Source organism: Manis pentadactyla, chromosome 16 (assembly GCF_030020395.1).
Source record: "Manis pentadactyla isolate mManPen7 chromosome 16, mManPen7.hap1, whole genome shotgun sequence".
NCBI classification, from domain to species: domain Eukaryota; kingdom Metazoa; phylum Chordata; class Mammalia; order Pholidota; family Manidae; genus Manis; species Manis pentadactyla.
The window spans coordinates 29,465,379-29,491,099 of record NC_080034.1 but is presented as its reverse complement, the minus strand read 5'-3'; the positions used below and the strand labels follow the sequence as shown (position 1 = coordinate 29,491,099).

Below are 25,721 nucleotides of genomic sequence, written 5' to 3'. Positions count from 1 at the left end.
CCATGGGGTAGAATTTTGGTCAATGGGACAAGCCAGTGAATAATTTCCCCCATATCTTCCCTTATCTCACCTCCCCTAGATGGGCTTGAGATGCAATTTGTTAATTGAGGACAGTTCCCAGCAATCAGTTTAATCTAGTAGCAGCCAGGTTGATGAAACATCCTTCTATTGGTTCTCCTTTCCTTCCTGCTTGATGCTCCTTGTCCCTCACACCTGCTCCCTGGACTCCCTGATAATAAAATGGGTAACCAAAGCTAACACAACTAACAAGAAAAAGATTGATATATTTGATTTCATTAAAGTTAAGAACTTCTGTTTATCAAAAGACACCATTAAGAGAATGGAGTGGGAAAAGGCATATGCTACACATAAAAAGGACTCATATCTACAATATATAAATAACCACTACAAAACACTAAGAAAAAGACAGACACCCCAATAAGAACTGTTCAAAATTCTTGAGTAAGTACTCAAAAGTGGAAATCCAAATGGCTAGTGAATATGTGAAACCTCATGGATGATCATGAAAATGCAAATTAAAACTATAATGAGATATACCACTTTACATTCAACAATAGAGCTAGAATTCCAAATATTGGTGAGGATGTGAAACAAGGGCATTCCCATACATTGCAAAGGGGGAGTATAAGTCAGCACAGCTACTTTGGAAACAGTTTGGCATTACCTACTAAAGTTGAAAATGACTACACAATTCTATTCCTAGGTATATATCCTACAGAAATGCAAGTACAGATATACCAGGAGATGTGTATGGGAATGCTCACAGCAGCTTTATTTGTAATAGCCAAATACTGAAAATTGTCCACATCTTCTTCAACAGTAAAATGGGTACATTTCAGTATGTTTATAAACATTCTATACAGGATTGCAAATTAACAAACTGCCTCATTCAGTAACATAGGTAGATCTTAAGAACATAATATTGAGCCAAAAAATTTAGACACAGAACTACTACATACTGGATGATTCCATTTACATAAAAATTTTAAATTGTCAAAACTAAACTGTATTGAATAGGAATACAATCTTAGGTGGTAAGCTATAAAGAAAAACACATGGAAAACTGTAAAAATCAGCATGGTGATTGTTGCCATAAGAATACCACCACTACTATTTACTTAATATCATTAAAAGTCAACTTAAAATTCTTTTTAACTTTGGCCCAAATTTAGCAATATTTGTGAAAATATGTGACGTGTCACCATAAGGATGGGAAGGGGAGTGTTGTCATTCACAAGAGTGGGGAGGAGGCTTCTGGGTTGTTGACATTGTTCCATGTCTTAACCTGAGTGATTGCTTTTCCACAGATATTAGCTTTTTAATAACTTAATAAGCTGCACATTTGTCTTATGGACTTTTATGCATATGTGAAATTTTTCACAATAAAAAGGGCTAGAGAGAATTTGCAACAACATGGATGGATCTAGAGAGTATTATGCTCAGTGAAATAAGCCAGGCAGAGAAAGACAAATACCAAATGATTTCACTTATTTGTGGAATAGAAAAACAAAGTAAAACAGCAAGGAACAAAATAGCAATAGACCCGTAGACACTGAGAAGTGACTAGTGGTTACCAAGGGGGAGGAATAAGGATGGGTGTGGGGAATGGGGATAAAGGGCACAATAATTTGCAATTACAATGTAAATTGATCATGGGGACTGTTGAACCATTGTGATGTACATTCAAAACCAACACAAGATTGTATACTAACAACACTTTAATAAAAACAAAAAAGGCTAAAGAAAGAGAAGACAAAATTGTAATTTTATGAAATTTGAAGCTCAGGCAGTATTATTTGTGTGCTAGCAAGCAATTCATGTTTCTAAGATGTGGCCAGCCTCCAAGATGACCCCCTGGTCACTGTCTCCTGGTATTTACACCCTTATATAGTCCCTTCCCATATGGTACTAGGGTTGATTTGTGTGACCAATAGAATATGACAGCTTATCAAATTATTAAAAACTAATATAAGAATTATATTAACAGTTAACACAATGTTCATTATGTACCAACCATTTTCCCAATTTTTTAACATGAAATAGCTAACATTTACAGCAAAGTATCCCAAAGTGTAATATGCATAATGAGGAATCTTAGAGATTAATGTAAAGCAAATATGAAGTTTTATACATTATGTATTTGCTTAATTGTATTAAAAATGACTTGCACATCAAATTTATATTTTCACAGGTATTGCTAAATTTGAGGTAAATTTAAAAAGAATTTACAGCTGACTTTTAATGATGTCAAGGGAACAATAATACTGGTGTGGTTTTCTATGGCAGAAATCACAAAGTCTGATGCAAATACAGGAGGAATGGGAAACACCAATTTATAATCACTGTGTTAGATGCATGGAATAAAGAGTAATCAAAAACTGTCATGGACCAAAAAATCCCAAAAGAAATTAAGAATATCTTCATGACCTTCAGGAGGCAAAGATTTCTTAAATAGGATACAAAAAGCACTAATGTAAATGAAACAATTTTTAAACTAGACTATATTAAAATCAGCAACTTTGGCTGATCAAAAGACACCATTATAAGAGTGAAAATACAAGTTATGGAATGAAGAACAAAACTGCAAAACACTTAACCAAAAATGTATTTGAATCCAGAATATATAAATAACCCTTTTACACCAATAAGAAAACTATAGGTAATCCAGTTAAAAATGGGCTAAAAGGAAAAACAAATGGGCAGAGGACTTGAACAGTCATTTCACAAAAGAAGCTATCCAATGCCATCAAGTATACGAAAAGGTACTAAGCTGTCTTAATTATCAGAGAAATTGAAAAAAAATTACTACACATTTACCAGAATAATTAAAATTTAAGAGACTGATAACACCAAGTATACGCAAGGGCACAGAGCCATGGGAACCCTCATACAGAGCTGGTGGGCATGTAAATTGGTATAGCCACTTTAAATAACTGTTTGGCAGTATTTAGTAAATTAAACATACACAAACCCTATGATTTAGCATATCCTAAGTATATGCCCTTAGGAAATATAGACATATGTTCATCAAGAAGACCTGTACAGAAAAAGTTCTGGAAATGGACAGTGGTGATGGTTATACAGTATTGTGAATGCACTTTGTGCCACTTAATTATACACTTAAAAATGGTTAAAAGGTTAAACATTTTGATATGCATGTTTTACTACAATAAAAAAGATATGTACAAAATGTTCTTTTGGCATTATTTGTAATAGTCAAGATTTCAACTGTAGAATGAATATACTAGATTCATACAGTGGAATACTACTCAGCAACGAAAAAAAACAGATTACAGCAGTTATACACAATAACAATATGAATTTCACAGATACAATGTTGCACCAAAGCGGCCAGACACACAAAAATAGGAACTGTATGACTTTATTTATACTGAGTTCAAAAAGCAGGCAAAATTTATTATGGTGTTTTAAGTACAGATAGTGCTTATACCTGCTAATGTTCTATTTCTTAATCTAGATGTGTTCACTTTGCAGTAATTCACCACACTAATCACTTAAGATGTTAAGTTTCATTTTTCATGTTAGGTTTCAATTTTAAAAGTTTGGAGGAGGAGAAGAGGGAGATAAAGACATAGTCCCTCTCTCATAGAACTTAAGGTCAAGCTAAGGAGACATAAATGATGTAAAATTACAACTGTGATAAGTACTATGAAGGAAAGGCACAGGATGGTCTGAGAACATATAGTCAGGAGATCCAACATGGTTAGAGAAGTTAGGAGGTCACCTCTAAGGAGTGATGTTGGAGCTGAGGTCTGAAGATGAGTAGGAGAGGAAAGCCTTCCAGGCAAAAGGGAACCCCTTATCCAGTGCTTCCCAACATTTACCTTTTCTTTTGTCTTTGGCTCTCCCTACTTCAGCCCACTGGAGGGTCTCCACCCATCTTTATTCCAGGGCTGAGAGGAATCATTCCTTGACACACTTGTTAACACCTTTCTGACATAAGATTTTGGGAAGCTCTGCCATATACAAAGGCCCTGTGGCAGGAGAAACCATAGTGATTTCAGGGGCCAGATGGAAGGCCAATGTGGCTGGAGGGCAGAGAAGAAGGAGGGTGAGGCATGGAGCTGAAGAGGAAGGCAGAGGTTGACTATATTATCCACTATATTAAGTATTTTTAATATTAACGTACTCATGTCTGTGTATATGCTGTATTTGACTCAACTGTTTAATCCTGTTGTATATTTTTTAAGTCCAATATTGATGAGGAGCAACTGACTCTGATGATGGGGTTGCTGGCACATATCCAAACTGGCTCATGTGTCCAATGACTCCAGCCTTGCATATATAACAAGTAGGCCAGAAAAGGGACAGCTAGCCATCTAGAAAGAATGGTATGATGCTCAACTCACTCATGAATTGTTATCTAAAACTGTGATTCATTGTTTGTAGGATGGCCAGGCAAAATACTGTATTTCTACTTACTAAATCTGGCAACCCCACCTGCTAGGATTTTGGGATCTGGAAACCAATTCCACCTACTATCCAGGAGATTGTTAGAACTGATTTATGTACTGTGCTTCTTGCTCATTGCTGACATTTCTTAGATCCTCCAAATAAGTAAACGCAGGTGGATTTACCCAGGTAGTAACTGCATGTGTTTTTTTCATCAATACAAGTCTACTACTAATGCAGTTATATCAAAATATCATTAAACTCAGAGACCAAAGAAGAAATCATAGTGAAAATTAAAAGGCACTTAGAACTGAATGGTAATGAGTATTTAATACATTGAAACTCGTAGGGTGACATTTGTCAAAATTTATCAAATGGTACATTTAATATGCATGTATTTCACTCTATAACAATTTTACTTTAAAAAAATAACTAATTTGTACCACAGGGCCAGCCTGGCCTTGGGCCCCAGGCTTGCCAGCTGGGGACTCTGCACCTGTGCCCACCTGGCTGCTGCATAGCACCTGAGTGTCTGGGTAGTCCTTGAGTACAGCAAGTCCATGATGACAGATTACCATGAGGAGTGGCACAAGAAGCTGGAGGCTCTGGAGTCCATCTACCCTGACTCCTTCCCAGCTCAAGGGAACATTGGTACAAGCCTCCTGACAAATGGTCTTCCAAAATATAACTGGACTCTCCTGACACCACATTCTCCTGCAGGAGTGTTCTGCCTGACATGGTCCTGCTAAGTATTATTAGAAAATCCACCCAGCTTCACCATTATTGTGACATCTGAGGCTGGAGAAAATAACGAAATTGTCTAGATACTCTCAAGTTTACATACAGTAAGAAATACCCAGACCAGATGAAACCCCACCCATGAAGTATTCTCCCAGGAAAATCTAGGATAATGGTGGTGACTCAGATATTTAAAAATTATTAGCATTATAGGCAGAAGAAAACCTTGGTATGGTAATCTTTTCTTTGGTGATGGCTGTGCAAGAAAATTTAAAGGAAATAGTCAATCAAATAAAAACTGGGGGAAAAAAAGAAAAAGGAACAAAAAGAAAAAGCAGAAGTTGAAAAGCAGTTATTTCATGGCACTCTCATTACAACTGAGAATTTAAGTTGGAAGGCCAAGTTTGATGCAGAACCATTGGAAATTAGTGAGAAACAAATGAAGGAAGAACAAGCAGGAAATAAATTAAGTAAGTGGGAAACAGCTATTTGAAACAGATCATAGGCCTAACACATCTGATATCCTGGAAGATGCTGGAAGTAATGTGGAGGTAGCTGAGTCTTTGTTCCAAGAAATGGATCACATGGAGCTGGAGGAGGGTGAGGATGGTAGAGACTACAATCCTGCTGACCCAGACAGTGCCTGGACAGACTAACAGACCATCTCCATCTGCTGGAGAGGCGTGACTCCCACACCATCTGTGGCTATGTGAGATGATGTTTCTTCCCTTTCTTCTCTCCTAATAAGAAATAATTTTCAGGAGAATATTCTTCTGATAGTTTTCATCATTGAATTAAAATGAATAATAGCCTCAAAATTTCCATAAATAAATAAATTGAACTCCAGATAATTGTAGGCATGCAGAGATGTTTAAGAGCAAAAGGTACTGATGCCTGTAACTTCCTTGGAAATGCATTAAAAATAAGATGTTTGATGAATGGATAGAAGGAAGGTGGATAAATGGAAAATTGCATGATAAGGTAAATTTGGTGGAATCTTAACTGTAGAAATTCAGTGCTGGGCATTTGGGTATCACCATGTAATTCTTTCAACTTTTATGTGTGAACATTTTCAGAATTAAATAAAAACCTCATAGGATGAAGATACAGTAATTCACGAAGAGAAATGTAGAGTCCTAAATGCTTATATTAAGGAAGAAAGGTAAAAAATTATTAAGCTAAGCTTCCCTGGGAAAAAAAACAGCACAATCACCTTCAAGAAAGAAAAAGAATGGCCGTAATAAAAAATGAAAGCACGAATTAATTGAAAATGAGACAAAGACACAAAAGAGTTTGCAAAAAGACAAAATAAAATTATTTGAAATGAACTAATAGAAAAGGCAAAACTCTGGCAGACTTGACCAATAAAACAAAAGAGGGCAAATCAACAATCCTGGAAAGAAAAGAGGGATATAGGTAAGTTAGAGTCAGGCCACAACTAGCCCTCACAGAGAGTTAGGAAAAGAAAAAAACCCACCCCCCTGGGTGGTAAGCAGCCTCACCCTGGGTTTGTTACTTGGAAACCTGGGTGAAGGCTGCTCTCATTCATTCCTTGTTCAGATAAGCTTATGCAGTAAACAATATGTGCAACTGTATTGGCAGCCCTGGATTAACAGTTTAAAAAAGTTATGAGATAATATGAACAACTCTGTGCCAATTAATTTTGAAACCTTGAACAATTAGTTCCCTTGAAAAACATAATTTATCCAACTATATCAAGGAAAAGTAGCAGGCTGAATAAACCTCTAAAACATTAAAACTAACATATAAGTAGTAACAAAATTGACTTATAGAAAGTGTGAAATTTCTTATTTTTTTATGCAGTCTAGCATAATTAAACACTATTGGAATCATCTGTTTGCTTAAAGATAGATATAATGCAGCTGTGAAGCCACTTTGTTCTAGTGCCACCTTTCTTTTTAATTGAAGTATCACTGATATACAATCTTATATTGGTTTCAAAAGTATAACATAGTGGTTCAACAGTTATCCATATTATAAAATTCTCACCCCCTCTACTGCAGTTACCATCTATCAATGTGGAAAGATGTAACAGAATCATTGACTGTATTCTCCAAACTGTGCTACCGTCCCCATGACCAACTTATATTGTGATTGTGAATATTGTGCCCCTTTATCCCCTTCACCCTTCCCTGCAAACCTGCCCCAACCTCTCCCTATTGGTAACCGCTAGTTACTTCTTAATATCTGTGAGTCAGTTTCAAACCGAGGAGGACCACATAGTAACCAGCTCTTGACGAACAGCTTGAGTTGCACAGTCATTCTGTGTCCAAAGCCTAGCAGTTAGCCAAGAGCAGATTCTCAGTGGGAGAATATTTGCCAAAGGTCATGGTCAAAGGGCTTCTGCAATGATGCCCCTGTCAGAACTTGCCACAGCTCCATACAGTACCTCGATTTGCCACAAACACTGTGATCAAAAAGATTGTAAGGACCAAGTTGCATGGCAGACTGCACCAGCTGGAGAACCTTTTTTCTTCTGAGTCTCACTCAAATGTGGCTTCACTTTAGGTGACCAGGTAAAGTCAGAGAAGTACACCTGAATATGGTAAACATTGTCTCTAAACTCACCTGAGTGATGTCTCTTTGTTTTTTTCATTTAGTAATAGGTTTCACAAGTAAAACAATTTGTCCTTCATTTGGAGGGGACTGCCTGTGTGCAAAATCAAAAAGCACCAAGAAATTTCAATGAAGTGAAAAGCTCTTGTCCTTTAGTCTCCCTGCCTTTTGCTATACATGTATTTCCTTAAGCATGCACACTACCTGCTGTTTTATACTCAACATGTCCTGTCAGTCTTACATCATCAGTTCAGTGGACCAGTTCAATCTGATATGGCTACAAATCAGAGATTCCCATGGCCCCTTTCTCAGGCTTGGTTATTTGCTATAACAGCTCACAAAACCCAAGGAAAAACTTTACTTATTATTACTAGTTTATTATAAAGGATACACATGAATAGCCAGATGAAGAGATATCAGGTAGGCCCAGAAGGGTCTGAGCACTGTGGATGGGTTCACCAACCTAAAAGCTCTCTAAGACCCACAGGGATTTTTATGATGGCTTCATCACCTAGGTGTCATTGATTATTAACTCATTCTCAGCCCCTCATCCTCTCTCCAGAGGATGGGGGTTGGCGGTTAAAGTTCCAAGCTTCTAATCATGGCTTGGTCTTTCTGGCAACCAGCCCCCATTCTGAGGTCATCCAGGAGCCCCCCAAGACTCACCTCATTAGAACTAAAGATACTCCAATCATCCAGGAAATTCCAAGAGAATCAGGAAGTCTGTATAAGAGGCTCTATTACCCCCATCACTCAGAAAATTACAAGGGTTTTAGGAGCCTCTGTCAGAAACTGGGGGCAGAGATCAAATATATATTTCTTATTACACCACAACCAGCAAGATCTTACGGGATGGGTAAAATGACCAAGATCTCCATGTATTAGATTATGGCACAGAGCCAGATAATTCTTCTAACCACGACACAGTATGATAAATGTATATTGTTGTGTATTGTGTCTGCTGTTTTCTTTCAAATAAGCCAAAGAAAAAGACTTCACCAGTTCAGTATTCTCTTTGTGCCCCTTTCAGTAACACTCCTCCGAAGAAGATGAAACTGCTCTTCTGACTTCTAATATCCTTGATGAGTTTTTCCTACTTTTGAACTTCATACACCAGTAGTGTACAAGTATTACAGTTGTTCCACATCCCTGCCAGATTTTGTATTGTCAGTATGTCTCTCTAATTTAGCCTTTCTAGTAGATGGGGCGCTAGTCTGTGTTTTCTTAGATACTGCATCTATTTGGCATCCATTAATCACAGGACCCTACTAACAGCCCAAGTGGTTTATATCTCCCCTGCAATCCAGCTTTTGCAAATATGCAAAAATCATATTACAAACCTCCCAACCCATATTAAGCCCATCTCCCCAATCCCTTCCTTTACCTAACTTTCACACACTAAGCCAATATTTCCCCTGCCCTAAATCACCCAGGGCCAGGTGCCAGACAACTAGAGACTGTTCCAATAGCCCAGAGCCTGCTCATATTATTCAAACCAACCAATCCTAATCTGTATACCTTGCCTTTCTTGAAACAAATAAATAAATAAAGGCTGTGGCCTCTGCTTTCCCTTCACTTCCGCTTCTGCCTCCTGACCAAACCTGGTGCTTCCACATGTGACCCTGCACGGTGTGCGTACCCCTTTCTCCTGAAAACACTAAGTAATAAAAATTTTCTCTCAATGGCATTACCTTCTTCATGTCCTCATTTAGTCACCTCTGTGAATCCTGGAGATATAATTGATGCAGTATATATCGTTGTTTGAATTTCCAGGTTCCTAATGACAAATAAGATTGAGCATCTCTTAATATGCTTATTGGTCATTCAAATATCCCCTAGTGAATTGCTTGCCTAATTCTCCTGCCTATTTTTCTATTGGACTGTCTTTTTGTTACTGATTTTTAAGAGTTCTTTATATATTCTGCTATGAGTCCTTTGTCAGTTAAATGCATTCCAAAAGTTTTCTTCCATATAGTGGCTTGCCATCTTACTTTCTTAATGGCATCTTTTAATGTCTTAATCAGATCTTGCATTTAAATTGTTATTTTTAAACTCCTGGCAGAGAAAACAGTTTGAGAGAAGCTTTCAGGATAAAAACCCAGAAGCCTGAAAACCCACCTCATAAATTTTATAAACAATAATCTTGAAAGAAAAAGCTTTGAGACAGGTTTTTTTCTCTATAGTCTCAGAAGAAATAAAAAATTCCTTGAGTCAGGGAGAAAAGAGAAATCAGAGGTAAAGCAAAGAACTTGGACTTTGAGGGATTCAAAACCAGGGTGACTTATGTCTCAATTCCCCTTCCTCTATGCCATGCATAGTAATGTAGACGTGATAATGTGCCATAACTAGACAGAGGGGACACAAGACAGCCTCCTAAATTTCCTGAGACCCAAGAGTGTTTTGGAGGAACAGTTTCAGGTTGAACCAGTAACTCAGGTAGGACATGGATATTCAGAGAGATCCTCAGTGCCCGCGAGAGCAAGAACCAATAGGGGACTATTATCAGTGGAGGCGCTGCTAAGTCATGACTGAGCCAAGAGGTTAGACCAACACTTTCTTGAATGCAGACTTAAAGGACAGTTGCCAACAAGGTTCCCAGTGATCAGAAAGAAAGAAAAGGAACACTGCTTCAGAAACCAGAAGTCTCTGATTATTAACTCGTTCTCAGCCCCTCATGTTCTCTCCAGAGACCCTGTGAGAGCAGATCGGAGACTCTCCCCATTCACTGGGAGGTCACAGAACCATACTCCCAGAAGACATACTAGAAAGAATCAAAAGGAGAAGGAAGAATGAAGGAAGAGGAAACTATCTGAAGGTCTAAAAATTTACCTGAAGGAGTTGTTTCAAGAAGTCTGTGTAAACAGAAAGAGATGGAAATAATAGCTCTATTAATTGGCAAGTTCAAGCTACCAACCAACTAGTGGTATTGGGGCTGTCAAGATTTGATTAGCTGTAGCAAATAAACTATATTTTCTTGGCACATGTGATGGTAATTTTGTAAACACACTATTACAAGTGAAAATGATTTTTATGCTTTCCCACCTCTGGAGGGAGCTGCTTTCACAATTATTCCCATCTTTGGTAATAATTTCAATGAGACTAGATTTAATCTCGTTGTGAAATTAAAAATCTAGTAGAGTTAGGGTTTTCATGTTTTGCTTTTGCCAATCGTCCTATTCTGAAGTAGAAACAATGTTTATACTCACAGTATTTATTCTGTTTGGGAACACAGAAATACTACTGATTAGCACAATATTTGAGCAATAAATCAAATTCATGATCAAGTAAGAAAACTAATAAGAACTATAGGTTTATAGTTTTATATGACACCTTTATTTGAATTATACTTCCAAGGACATATTATGTTAAGAGAGAACAGAGCAAGTTGACAGTATCTATGTATAGGCACCAAGTCTCCATTTTGCACAAATGGAAATGGAAAACAGGATTGCCATTTTTGTAAATATTCTCATTCTAATAGCTTATCAAATCAGATTCCTTGAACTAGCTCTACAAGGCAGAATGATAGTTCTCCCTCTTGCTGCCAGGAAGAGGGGACATCTTCATTTTTTTCCACATACATCTTTTTGTTAATTTTTGAGATTTGCTTTTAAAGGCCAGTCTCTGGGTTATGTCCATTATACTTCAATTTTTTAAAAAGTAAAAAATAAAATAAAAATAAAGGCCAAGCTCTAGAATTTCACTAGTTAACCTAAAAAGCTAAATTCAGGCCTTCAGATCTCAGTTTAATTGGCTGAAGAAAGAGATGGAAGGATTTCATTTAATAAGGAATATACTGCAGGAATCTTCTATATTTACTTTCCACATCAATAACTCTCTTCTTCCCATTTATTGACTTTTTCTCTACCCTGAAAAATATAGAAGTCTTATCTCAAAAATGACCTGAACGTGATATATCTGAACAATGGATTACTTACTACTCAGAAGTAGAAAGGAATAAACCAGATACATGCAACAATATGGATAAATCTCCAGAATAGGCTGAGAGGAAGAAGTCAGGCCCAAGAGCATGATTCCATCTACATGAAGTCCCAGAAAAGGCAGGAGTCATATATAATGATAGCAGGTCAATAGCTGCCTGGAACTGGGGGTAAAGTGAGGAACTGACCACAAAGGGGCTTCAGGAAACTTTTTTGGGTGATGGCATTGTTTCATATGTTGACTGTGGTAGTTATGTGAGTGTATACATTTGTCCAAACTCACTGAGCTATACATTCAATTATATAGTTAAACTATACATTTAATTGGTAAATTTTTATATGTAAGTTCTACCTCAATGAGTTAAATTATTAAAAATTAACTGAAAAGATATAGAAGAGATTAAAAGAATTCTAAGAAATTCAACTTTTGTTTCTGGCAACATAGTGAAGTTGGAGTCAAGGTTGAATCTTCCCACTGAAAACAATTAAAATGCCAAAGAAAATATGAGAGAAAAAATTCTCTTGAATGCATCCAGGAATTAAGAGGAAAGCAGGGAATATTTAGACCAGAAATTGAAAAAGGTAGAAAAACAGATAGACCACTGAGGTAGCTTTTACACCAGAGTATTGTCAAACCAAGTGAACTGAACCCTGGATTTTGAGACTCATAGATCAAAGTCAGGGTCTTCGCAAAGTAGGGATTCTAAAAGAAGACACCCCAGTAAAGGCGGGACCCCAAAGGATTATACCCACAGTTAAGAGTTAGAAATAAATCTACTCCAAGGATTTGGAAAGACATTTCTCCAAAGAAGGCCTACAAATGGACAAGATGCACATGAAAAGATGTTCAATATCATTAGTTATTAAGGAAATGCAAATCAAAATGATGAAACACTACTTCAACTCACTGAGATGGCTATACTAAAGAAGACAGTAACAAGTGTTGACAAGGATGTAGCAAAACTGGAAGCCTCATACATTGCTGGTGGGATTGTAAAATGGTACAGCCACTTTGGAAAACCATTTGGCAGTTGCAATTAAATGTTAAATACAGAGTTTACATATGACGGGCAATTCCAGTTCTAGTGCAATTCCACTCCACTCTCCTTGCCAAAGAGAACAGAAAACATACACCCATTAAAAAACCTGTACACAAATATTCAGGGCAGCATTATTCATAATGGCCAAAAAGTAGGAAAAAAAAACAGATCTCCATCAATTAATGAAAGGATAAACAAAACATGATACACCCACACAATAGAATGTTATTAGGCAATAAAAAGGAATGAAGTTCTGATATACGCCACAATGTGGATGAACCCTGAAAATACTATACTAAGTAAAATAACCCAGACACAAAAGGATACATATTGTATCCTTCCATTGTCCAAATGTAGGCTAATCAATGTCCAAAGTAAATGTCCAAAGTAGGCTAATCAATAGAAACAGAAAGTGGATTAGTGACTAGAGGAGGAGGAGGAGAAGAAATCAAGAGTGACTACTAATCGGCATAGGGTTTCTTTTAAGGGGGATGAAAATTTTCAGGAATTAGATAGTGATGATATTTGTACAACCTTCTGGATATACTAACAACCACTGAATTATAAACTTTAAAAATACGTATTTTATGGCATGTGAATTATATTTCAGTACATTTTAAATTTTTTATTAAGTTTTCATTGATATACAATCTTATGCTCAGGTTTCATATGAGCAACACCGTGGTCACTACATTCACCAATATTATAAAGTCCCCACCCCCACCCCATTGCAGTCACTGTCCATCAGCATAGTAAAATGCTGTAGAGTCAATATTTGTCTTCTCTGTGTTACACTGCCTTCCACGTGCCCCCCCCATATTATGTGTGCTAATCATATTACCCCTTGATCCCCTTATCCCTCCCTTCCCATCCACCCTCCCAACCCCATTCCTTATGGTAACTGCTAGTCCATTCTTGGGTTCTGTGAGTCTGCTGTTGTTTTGTTCCTTCAGTTTTTGCTTTGCTGTTACACCCGACAGATGAGTGAAATCATTTGGTATTTGTCTTTCTCCACCTGGCTAATTTCACTGAACGTAATACCTTATAGTCCCATCCATGTTGTTGCAAATGGTAGGACTGGTTTTCTTCTTATGGCTGAGTAGTATTCCATTGTGTATATGTACCACATCTTCTTTAACCATTCATCTACCGATGGACACTTAGGTTGCTTCCATGTCATGGCTATTGTAAATAGTGCTGTGATAAACAAGGGGCGCATATGTCTTTTTAAATCTGTGATCTTGTTTTCTTCGTGTGAATTCCTAAGAGTGGAATTCCTGAGTCAAATGATATTTCTATTTTGAGTTTTTTGAGGAACCTCCATATTGCTTTCTACAATGGTTGAACTAATTTACGTACCCACCAACAGTGTAGGAGGGTTCCCCTTTCTCCGCATCCTTGCAGCATTTGTTGTTGTTTGCCTTTTGGATATTGGCCATCCTAACTGGTGTGAGGTGATATCTCATTGTGGTTTTAATCTGCATTTCTCTGATGATTAGTGATATGGAGCATGTTTTCATGTGCCCATTGGCCATCTGAATTTCTTCTTTGGAGAAGTGTCTGTTCAGATCCTCTGCCCATTTTTTAATTGGGTTATTTGCTTTTTGGGTGTTGAGGCATGTGAGTTCTTTATACATTTTGGATGTTAACCCCTTATTGGATATGTCATTTATGAATATATTCTCCCATACTGTAGGATGTCTTTTTGTTCTACTGATGGTACCCTTTGCTATACAGAAGCTTTTTAGTTTCATGTACATTTTTTATTTTTTAAAAAATAAAATAAATCTGCCTTTGTCACAGGAAATTTTAACGAAAATCATCTGTCTTGACTCTTATGGCTGAACATAAAGAGAAAATGTTTCTTTCTTGAGAATACATTCCCTTAATCCAACACTCACATAGATTTGCAGCCTAAATTCATACTGTTAATACTGAAAAATCTCAAATCAATAATATAAAATGGTTGGAACTGAGAGTGTCCCAAGCATTTGAAAGAGGCTACTGTAAGGATTTTCTGAAAAAAGTTCTTCTTAAACTCATACTCAGTATAGTTTCACAAATTAGATGAAATGATCATCACTTAGTAAAAATACATAAGGAAACAGGGGACCATGAAAGAGAACTAGCAAAAACAAGTAGAGGAATCAGACCTCCAAAAACCAGATTTTGAAATTATCAGACCTAAATACAAAATAAATTTAACAAGTAAATGTAAAGTAAGATAGAGGCTTACAAACAAAAGTAACTAACAATGGAGACCTTACTCAGCGCCATAAGATAAGAAAAAGAAATAGAATAATTGGAAAGGAGAAGATAAAACTTATTATTCAAAGATGACTCGAGTGTGTACATAGAAAATACAAAATGACCTACATGTAAACTATTGGAAATTTGGAATATTAATCAATAGTTCAATATACAAAATACACAGTAAGCTCAATATGCAAAAATTAATTGTATTTCTAAATATAGCAATAAGCAAGTAGAAGATAAAACATTTAAAAATAATTCACTTAACATTACCATAATTAAACACCAAATGCTTATGAATAAAACTAATGAAAGACGGGCAAGACCACTAATCTGAAAAATACAAGATGCTGCTGAAAGAAATTTTAAAAGACCAAATAAAGTTTAAGATTTGAAAAACTCAATATTATAAAGATGTCAATTGTCTCCAAGCCACCCTATAAATTGACTGCATTTCCAACCACCATTTCTCCTAATATCTTTTGTGGAGATTGTCAAGTTGAGTCTAAGATTAATATGGAAAGGCCCAAGAGTATGTTAGACGATCTGGAGAACTAATGAAGTCGGGAAAACTATATTCTCAGATATAAGACAACTTATAAAGCTAGAGTACTTAAAGAAGAATAGTAAAGTATGACAATTGATCAATAGACCAATGGAACACAACAGAGAATGAAACATATGGTCACCTGATTTTCAACAAAATTGTTACTGCAGTACGGTTGGAAAAGGATGAACTTTTCAATAATTGGTGCTGGGTCACCAATAATTAGATGTCCACATAGGAATAAAAACAAAGAATCTTATCCTTGGCCTCATACCACATACTTAGTTGGGGTTCACAGATAATTGCTTCTTATGGGAAAAAACTCACACATTTGTTGCTAGAAGTACTTTTAGTAAAAAACAGATCATATAGTCTTAGGAAACTAATTTGTCAAAACTGTTCAAACTGTACTTGAGATTTGTACATGTGTATGTAAATTATATCTCAATAAACAAAAACAAGAAGGTTTTTTCAAGGATCATGAGATACTATTTAAAACCATCATTTTCCTAAAAATTAAGTATCACAATGTCAGGTATCAGAAAATATAGGAAATTCTCATCCACTTCTAATGGGAGCATAATTTAATTCAACTACTTTGGAAAACAGTATGACACTGTCTTGTGAATTTAAACATTTGCCTGCCAATGACCCAGCAATTACAATCCAGAAACACTTGCACATGTGTTAACTTAAGTGACTGTCCATCTAGAATAAAAAAGATCCAAATAAAATAAAAAAATATTAGAAGAAAACCATGGCAAACATTTGTGTAACTTTAGGATGAAGGCAACATTCTGTGGCAAAAAAGGAAAAGATACATTTAACAATATAAAATTTAAAATAGTATAGCAAAAGACTATAAACAAAGTCAAAGACAATACACTGGGAATAAGTATTTGCAACACCTATGACAGGTAAAAAGTTAATGCCTATAAACTATAAAAAGCACCTACAATTTGTTGAGAGAAAAACAAGACCTTTATTGGAAAATAAGCAAAGCATATGAGTGGGCAATTCACAAAAGAGGAGTACAAATGTCAACAAAAAAAGTAGTAAAAGATGATACGTCTTCATTTGTAATCAAGACACACTGGATTGTGTTTTTGTGATAATTAAAAGAGGCAAACAGCAATCAGACAACACAAAGAAATAAAAGGCATCCAGATTGGCACAGAAGAAGTTAAACTGTCCCTGTTTGCAGATGACATGATATTGTACATAAAAAAACCCTAAAGAATCCACTCTAAAACTACTAGATCGAATATGTGAATTCAGCAAAGATGCAGGACACAAAATTAATACACAGAAATCTGTGGCATTCCTATACACTAACAATGAACTAGCAGAGAGAGAAATCAGGAAAACAATTTCATTCACAATTGCATCAAAAAGAATAAAATACCTAGGAATAAACCTAACCAAGGAAGTGAAAGACCTATACCCTGAAAACTACAAGACACTCATGAGAGAAATTAAAGAAGATACCAGTAAATGGAAATACATCCCATGCTCATTTATAAAGCTAGAGTACTTAAAAGAAGAATAGTAAAGTATGAAGATAGGAAGAATTAATATTGTAAAAATGGCCATCCTGCCTAAAGCAATCTATAGATTCAATGCAATTCCTATCAAAACACCAATAGCATTCTTCAACGAACTAGAAAAAATCATCCTAAAATTCATATGGAACCACAAAAGACCTAGAATAGCCAAAGCAATCCTGAGAAGGAAGAATAAAGCAGGGGGAATTATGCTTCCCAACTTCAAGTTCTACTACACTGCCACAGTAATCAAGACAATTTGGTACTGGCACTAGAACAGACCCATAGACCAATGGAACAGACTAGAGAGCCCTGATATAAACCAACCATATATGGTCAATTAATATATGATAAAGGAGCCATGGACATACAATGGCGAAATGACAACCTCTTCAACAGCTGGTGTTGGCAAAACTGGACAGCCACATGCAAGAGAATGAAACTGGATTATTGTTTAACCCCATACACAAAAGTAAACTCAAAATGGATTAAAGACTTGAATGTAAGTCATGAAACCATAAAACTCTTAGAAGACAACATAGGCAAACATCTCCTGAATATAAGCATGAGCAACTTCTTCCTGAACCCATCTCCTCGAGAAAGGGAAACAAAAGCAAAAATGAACTCATGGGACTACATCAAACTAAAAAGTTTTTGTACGGCAAAGAACACCATCAACAAAACAAAGAGGCATCCTACAGTATGGGAGAATATATTTGTAAATGACATATCCAACAAGGGGTTAACATCCAAAATATATAAAGAACTTACACGCTTCAACACCCAAAAAGCAAATAACCTGATTAAAAAATGGGCAGAGGATCTGAACAGACAGTTTTCCAAAGAAGAAATCCAGATGGCCAACAGACACATGAAAAGAACCTCCACATCACTAATCATCAGGGAAATGCAAATTAAAACCACAATGAGATATCACCTCACACCAGTAAGGATGGCCAGCAATGAAAAGACTAAGAACAACAAATGCTGGCGAGGATGTGGAGGAAGGGGAACCCTCCTACACTGCTGGTGGGAATGTAAGCTAGCTCAACCATTGTGGAAAGCAATATGGAGGTTCCTCAAAAAACTAAAAATAGAAATACCATTTGACCACAGAATCCCACTCCTTGGAATTTACCCAAAGAATACAACTTCTCAGATTCAAAAAGACATATGCACCCCTATGTTTATTGCAGCACTTTTTACAATAGCCAAGATATGGAAGCAACCTAAGTGTCCATCAGTAGATGAATGGATAAAGAAGATGTGGTACATATACACAATGAAATATTATTCAGTCATAAGAAAGAAACAAATCCTACCATTTGCAACAACATGCATGGAGCTGGAGGATATTATGCTCAGTGAAATAAGCCAGGCGGAGGAAGACAAATGCCAAATGATTTCCCTCATTTGTGGAGTATAACAATGAAGCAAAACTGAAGGAACAAAATGGCAGCAGGCTCAGAGACTCCAAGAATGAACTAGTGGTTACCAAAGGGGAGGGGTGTGGGAGGGCAGGTGAGGAGGGAGGGAGAAGGGGATTGAGGGGTATTATGTTTAGTACACATGGTGTGGGAGATCAGGGGAGAACAGTGTAGCACAGAGAAGGCACATAGTGAATCTGTTGCATCTTGCTGCACTGATTGCATTGGGATATAGGTGGGGAGTTTATAATATGGGTAAATGTAGTAACCACATTGTTTTTTCATGTGAAACCTTCATAAGAATGTATATCAATCCTACCTTAATAAAAAAGTTTTTTAATTAAAAATATTTTAAAAATTAAAATAAAAAAATAAAAGAGGCAAACACTTTCAATATTTTCAATACCAGATTCCTTCCTATCATTATTACACTCATCTTCTCCATAATTCTCTGTAATTGGCTTTGATCTCCACACTCAACTGAAATTGCCCTTGGTAAGGTCAAAGGACACCCCTCTCTATCCAAATACAAAGACCACTCCTACTCTTCCTAGAACTCTTGGCTCCTAACCTTTCCTTCCTTGAACTCTTCTCTCAAACTTCTTTAAGGTGCATTCCCACTGCTCTGCACCGTTTCTTGATCTCTTGACTGACTAGTCGCCTTCCTTTTCTTGACCTCTAGTTTTGGCCAGCTGTAGGTGGACATTTCATTTTTGAGGGTGGGGGTGGAAAAACATCTGAAAATTTCTCACCTTCCGAATCTTTTATAAAGCAGATCCCATTTGTCACTATAGATGCTGAACATGCCAGATACTTGCTTTCGCAGCCCTTTTTTGTGGCTCAGTGCTGGCATGGATCTAGGCTGGGCCAATCAGATGCAGCTATCTTAGACTCTGACCCTAGAGTTATTGGTGAAAAGAAGCACAGTCAGTGGAAGAGTGTTTCCAGCAGCAACAACTTCCTGTTTCCACAGTAGCTTTGGCAGCAGTGCCAGGCTCAGGTTCTGGCCTAATGGTGTCAGCAGTGTAAGGCGTGACATCTAGTGGACAGTAGTGTCCTTGCCAGACACTATTTATGGAGTGGTTTTGGCTGTGGTTATAGCTTCTTGGGCTCTGAGCCTGGTTCTCCAGCTTTCCCAGTGACTCTGTGAACTATTTATAACCTAACTTAAAATCAGAATCTATTTCCGTTGCTTGCGACTGAAAAGTCTGACAAATATAGCACTTCAAAAAGCTGTCCTCAGTTCTTTCTCTATACCACCTAAAACCACACAAACTTCTGTAGCATTATTAAAGAATTTATGCACTCTAGCACGTTATCATTTGCCACCTCATACTTTAATTTTTTATTTTGCTCTGTTTATTTATGTATATTTATAGGGCCTGTTGTGCTTGTAAATTATGTCTCTCCAACAATACCATGAGCCTTAAGAACAATTAAAGTGGAAGATAAGATAGCCTTATAGAGTTGCTGATGGAAATAATGGGAACAGGACAAACTGAAGATAGAGGGTGAATGGCTGGCTGGTTCAATGTCTTTGAGTGTTTGAGAGGAGAGGAGATCTACTACCCAAGTCAAGGAATTGGCCTTGGGAGCAGAAACAGGCCTGCTGGAGCAGAAGGAAGAGCAGGCAGAGTGTGGGGGTAGAGATGCTGGCTGTGGTAGTTGTGCTGGTGGGTGCCTTAATTTTCTTTGTGGATTAGGAAGCAATGTCAAATAAACTAGTGAAACAACCCAAATTTCTATCAATAGGTGAAAGGACAAAAGAAATTTTTACCTAGTAACCTCTCCTCTTTTGTTCCCTGACTACTATCAAAAGACCCTTCTGAGAGGGTCCTGTGAGAACAGAGCAAAGGGAATGTAGGTAAGAAACAGAGCAGATAAGGTCACCTGATTTTATTCGTGGATAAATTCACAGCAGGAGGCCTATCTTCTCAATCCATTCAGTATTAAACTTTAGAGTGAGATGTTGTCATCACAGGCCATTATTAACCTGTGTATTTGAATTGAAAGATGAAGTGTGTGACAAAGAGGACTGACCTTGCCAATACACTGATATGGCAGACACTTCCCATCCATTGAATGAGTTAAAAATATACAGCTCCAAGTATAACAACAAAGCAAAGCTGAAGGAACAAAACAGCAGCAGACTCACAGGCTCCAAGAGACTAGCTGTTACCAAAGGGAAGCAAGTGGGGAGGGAGGGAGAAGGGGATTAAGGGGTATTATGATCAGCACACATAATGTAGGGGGACATGGGTAAGGCAGTATAGCACAGAGAAGACAAGTAGTGACTCTATAGCATCTTACTATGCTGATGGACAGTGACTGCAATGGGGTGGGGGTGGGGATTTGATAATATAGGTGAATGTAGTAAGCACAATGTTGCTCATGTGAAACCTTCCTAAGATTGTATGTTAATGATATCTTAATAATAATAATAATATTACAGTTCCAAGATAATATAGGTGAATGTAGTAAGCACAATGTTGCTCATGTGAAACCTTCCTAAGATTGCATGTTAATGATATCTTAATAATAATAATAATAATACAGTTCCAAGATTTTGACAAAAAATATTTTAAATGTAAAAGGTAAGTACACTACATTGTAAATACTTTTCAAATTTTCTGTATATTATGACATTTTGATATCTTAAAAAATCCTTCTGGCTGGAGAGAGACTGCCCCTTCCAGGGAGCTAATTCCTAAAGATAGTAACAACTTGCCTGCAAACTGCTTTTCATATGCAAAATAACCAATACTCCCAACTCCAATTTAATCTAACTCTTCTGCACCAAGCCAATATTTCCCTTGTCCTAAATCATTCCAGGTCCAGGTACCAGGTAATGAGAGAGCATCCTTATAGTTTTACAGCCCACCAAAATTATTCAAACTAGTCAATTCTAAATTACTTGTCCTGCCCTGCCTTGTCTTTCCCATAGAAACCCCAATAAGCACCAAGGACTATGCTCCGCCCTTCCTCCTGTCTTCTGCCTCCTGACCAATGCTGGTGCTTCCCCTGTGGCCCTGCTCGGTAGGTGGTGACCTCTTTCTACAATATAGGAGCTTAATAAATTTCTTCCTTTCAAGTCTCATTCTCGTCTCTTCCAAAGTGGTCATACTGCCTTTACCATGCCATATCCAACATGTACATTCTTAAAACATGCATTTTGTCAAAATAATCCAATTTTAAAATGGGCAACAGATTTTAATACACATTTCACCAAGGAAGGTATATAAATGGCTGGTGAGTACATGAAAATAAGAAGTGGGAAAACATCATTATCCACCAGGGAAATGCAAATTAAAACCACAATGAAATACCATTTCACATCCACCAGAAGGACTGAAATAAAAGAGAGAGACAACAAATGTTTTCCAGGATGTGATGAAACAGGAAATCTCAGACACTGGTGATGTAAATGGTACAGTAACTTTAGAAAACAGCTCAGTTTCTTAAAAAGGTATACATGAATTTACCATAAGACCTAGCAATTTCACAACCAGGTATCTACCCAAGAGTTATGAAAACCTATGTCCACACAAAGACTTTCAGATGAATGTTGATAGTGTTATTCACAATAGCTAAAACTGGAAACAACCAGATCTCCTTCAATGGATGAATGGGTATATAGAATATGGTATATTCATACAATGGAACACTATTCAGGAATAAAAAGGAAAGAATTGGAATGCAAAGTTGGGTTCATATTAGAAAATAAACTAATATACACTCTATTAGAAGGGTAAAAAACAAAAATTACATGTTCATCTCAACAGACAAAGAAGAATTTGACAAAACAACCTTTCATGATAAAAACACTCAACAAATTAGAAATAGAAGGGAATTTCCTCATCCTGACAAAGACCATCTCTGAAAAACACATGGCTAACATCATACTTAATGGTAAAAGACTGAATACTTTCCCCTAACGTCAGGAACAAGACAATGATGTCTACTCTCACCTATCGAACACTGTACAGGAGGTTCTAGCCAGGGAAACTAGGCAAGAAAAAGAAATAAAAGACATCCAAATTGGAAAGAAGTAAAACTATCTCTATTTACAGATGATATGATTGGGTGTATAAGAAATCCAAGGAATCCACTAGAAAGAAGTTTAGCAAGGATGTAGGATATAAGATCAATACAAAAAAATCAACTGTATTTTATACACTTGTGAGACAGGGACTGTGGGCTTAGTCAGAGTAGGGTGAGGGCCTCCGGAAAAAGCAAGGCAGGATATTTGCAGTCAGAGCAATGTAACTGCATGTAAGGAAACCCCCTACCAAAACTCTGTGTTAAAAATTAAGCTCTAGGGTCATTCTTCAGTGAGATCAGTTAATATTGCCCAGATAAAGAAGAGTAGCACGTTTTTATTATGCTAATCATTTATAATCATGTGTAGTATTCACTTTAGCATGCTAAAAGGCCCAGGCGTATGTGCTGTCTTTTCTCCTTCAGACCTGATGAGGTGATTTTGCAAACTGGGCAACTAATTCAGCAAGTAAGCCCAGGCATAAACAACATAGCAAAAGGCAGGAAGGATTCTACCTTAAAGATAAGACTGCATTTTCACACTCAGGAAGTTAAGAAGTTAGAAATTCTTAACTTACTCTTTAGCAAACAATACCTCAGCCCACCTTGGGAGCTGGGCAGGCGACCTTTTTTGATATGCTCCCAGACCAAGAGCTGGTATCTCAGGGAGAAATCATCAGAGCAGGAAGTTGCTTGTGTTAAATTAATTCTAAATATTCAGGGACCACTTAACAAGTCCACACCCCTAAGCCTTTATCCTGTTCCCCCAAATCCTTAACTGCCTATAAAACCCCTAGACAATGCACCACTATGGGCTCTCTTGTCCCCTCCTGGTGTGAGCCAGGAGCTCTGTCCTTTCACTTTATCTCTTAAATAAAAGCCTGTACCTTGCTCTCCTACCTTGAGTGTTTGTGAAGCTCATTCTTCGGTTTCATGAACAAGCACCCTGGCATCACTTGCATTTCTGGAGCAATCCACAAATGAAAGGGAAAAAAATTACATTAAGTGAAATAGGCCAGTCATAAAAAGACAAATACTGGATGATTCACCCTATATGAAATACTTAGAGTAGTAAAATTCATAGAGACAGAAAGCATAAGGTGGTTGCCAGGGGCTGGAAAGAAGGGGAATTGAGTGTATTTAATGGGTATAGGGTTTCATTTTGGGAAGATGGAAAAAGCACTGTAGATGGATAGTGGTGATGGTTGGATAACAATTGGAATGTACTTAATACCACCGAACTGTACACTTAAAATACTTAAATGGTAAATGTTATGTGTATTTTGCCAAAATAAAGAGAGAGAAGGAAGTACGGACACCTGCTACAAATGTAGAGGAACCTTGAAAACATGCTAAGTGAATGAACCCAATCACAAAAGACTATATATTACATGATTCCATTCTGTAAGTCCAGGGAAAGGAAATCCAGGGGCAAAATACCTCTAAAAACCAAAATCAGTCAAAGGGAGAAATAAAGTTTAAAACCATTTATTCCTTACAAACTGCAGGCAGGCCCACCTCTCTCTCCTGCTCCAGCAGCAGCAAAACCGGCCCTCCCCTCACCTCTGGGTACAGAGAAGCCCTCCTTGCCCAGGTAATTACCCATTGATACGGAGATGAACTTCTCTCCACCCCTGAGGAGTGATGCAAATGCCCTAAATCCATACTTCTCTCCACCTCTGAGCGCCTACTGATATGCAGACGTACCAAAGCCAGGCAAGATATTCTGGAAATACTACAATTTTACCCACAGGATATTTTATGATTCCATTCACCTGAAAATCTGAAACAGGGAAATCAACAGAGACAGATAGTAGATTAGGGCTGGGGTGGGTGGAGGGTGGAGAATAAAAGACTGACAGCTAAAGGGTGTGAAGCTTCCTTTTGAGGTGATGAAAATGTTCTGATTGTAACGTTGGAGGCACTGGAGGGAGGAGTCCGACACTCATGACCTGCCAAAGTCCCCGGCTGCTGCCCCCTCCCAACCTGAAAAAGGTGCCTTAGGCTTCACAATCCTCGTGGTGCCGCTGTAAACCTATGCTCTCCCTCCCCCTACCTTCTTTAAAAGCTCACTGCCTGCCCTGCTGGGCGTGACTTCCCCCGGCCCTGATAACCAGACCAGGGAATATCACCCAGGAATTGCGTTCAAATAAACTACCTGGCCCTTTGTTGCCTCTCGTCGCCTGCTTATTTCAGCTAAAATTTATCTTACACTGATGCCAACTGTAGTGACGACTGAATGTACCTGTGAATACATTAAAACCCACTGGATTATACACTTTAAGTGGGTGAATTGTTTATGTGAATTATCTCTCAACAAAGCTGTGTTTTTTAAAGAGGAGCAGACTACTGATACATGCTACAACATTGGCAGACCCCAAAAACATTATGCTTAAATGAAAGAAGCCAGACACAAAAGACCACATAATATGACTCCATTTATGTGAAAGAGAAATATTCTTTCTGGGGAAGAGAAGCAGATGACAGGTGGTGTGCGCAGGCTTAGCTTCTGTTCCCTTCCAAGCCTTAAAACTAGCACCACTCCAAGTGACCTTTCAAATGCTGACCTGGCAGGAGGATGATGTGGGTGGGATGAACACCTGGATGTGGCAGGGCCTTGCCCAGATTCAACCCTACCCACGTTTGCCCCCTTGCCCTCTAGCAAATCACCTTGCTGATAACTATGGAGCAAAGTACGGGCAGAAAAGAGCAAGTAAGCCAAGAGGGTACTGAGGAGACAGAACCTACTGCCTTGGAAGCCACCATCTGAGAGAGCTCTTCTTCATTTCTCAGAGGTACCTTTACTGTCCACCCTTCCTTCCCACCCACTCCAAGGCACTCAGTTGAATCTTCTCACCACAACTCCTACCATTTCTATGAGATCCTGATCATCCAAGCTCAGTTCTTCTGTGAAAATGAATAAAAGAAACCTCCTCCAAAATGGGAGTCAGGAAGCTATTAAGGAGGCACTGTCAGGCATACCAGTCAAGCAACTTACGTAGTTTAGCAGGAACAAGGAAGATTTCCTCTGCCCAGCAACAGCATTGTCCTTGCCTACTGCTAATGAGAAGCTGCCACCAGTTCCAACTCTCACTTTCCCCCAATTAAATCTTGTTCATAACAACCCCTCCCAACTTCCTCCTTCCTCTTGAAAAGGTCAGCTATCCTCCTTGCCTCTCTGG

At 37.7% G+C, this 25,721-nt stretch overlaps 1 long non-coding RNA gene across 5 annotated transcripts in view; it reads right to left on the bottom strand.

Annotated features, from left to right (window-relative positions):
• Window positions 1–25,721, bottom strand: part of LOC118928033 (uncharacterized) — a 32,274-nt gene that overhangs the window by 4,492 nt on the left and 2,061 nt on the right. Inside the window, exons 2-4 of one of the 5 annotated variants that reach the window (XR_008994470.1) lie at window positions 23,440–23,503; window positions 9,441–9,526; window positions 7,762–7,843 (exon numbers count right to left, since the gene is read on the bottom strand). This is a non-coding gene — a long non-coding RNA (uncharacterized LOC118928033). Of the gene's footprint in view, window positions 1–772; window positions 9,527–23,439; window positions 23,504–25,721 lie in introns of those variants that run through there. The other 4 variants (XR_005031056.2, XR_005031055.2, XR_008994469.1 and 1 more) reach the window with 4 other exon arrangements.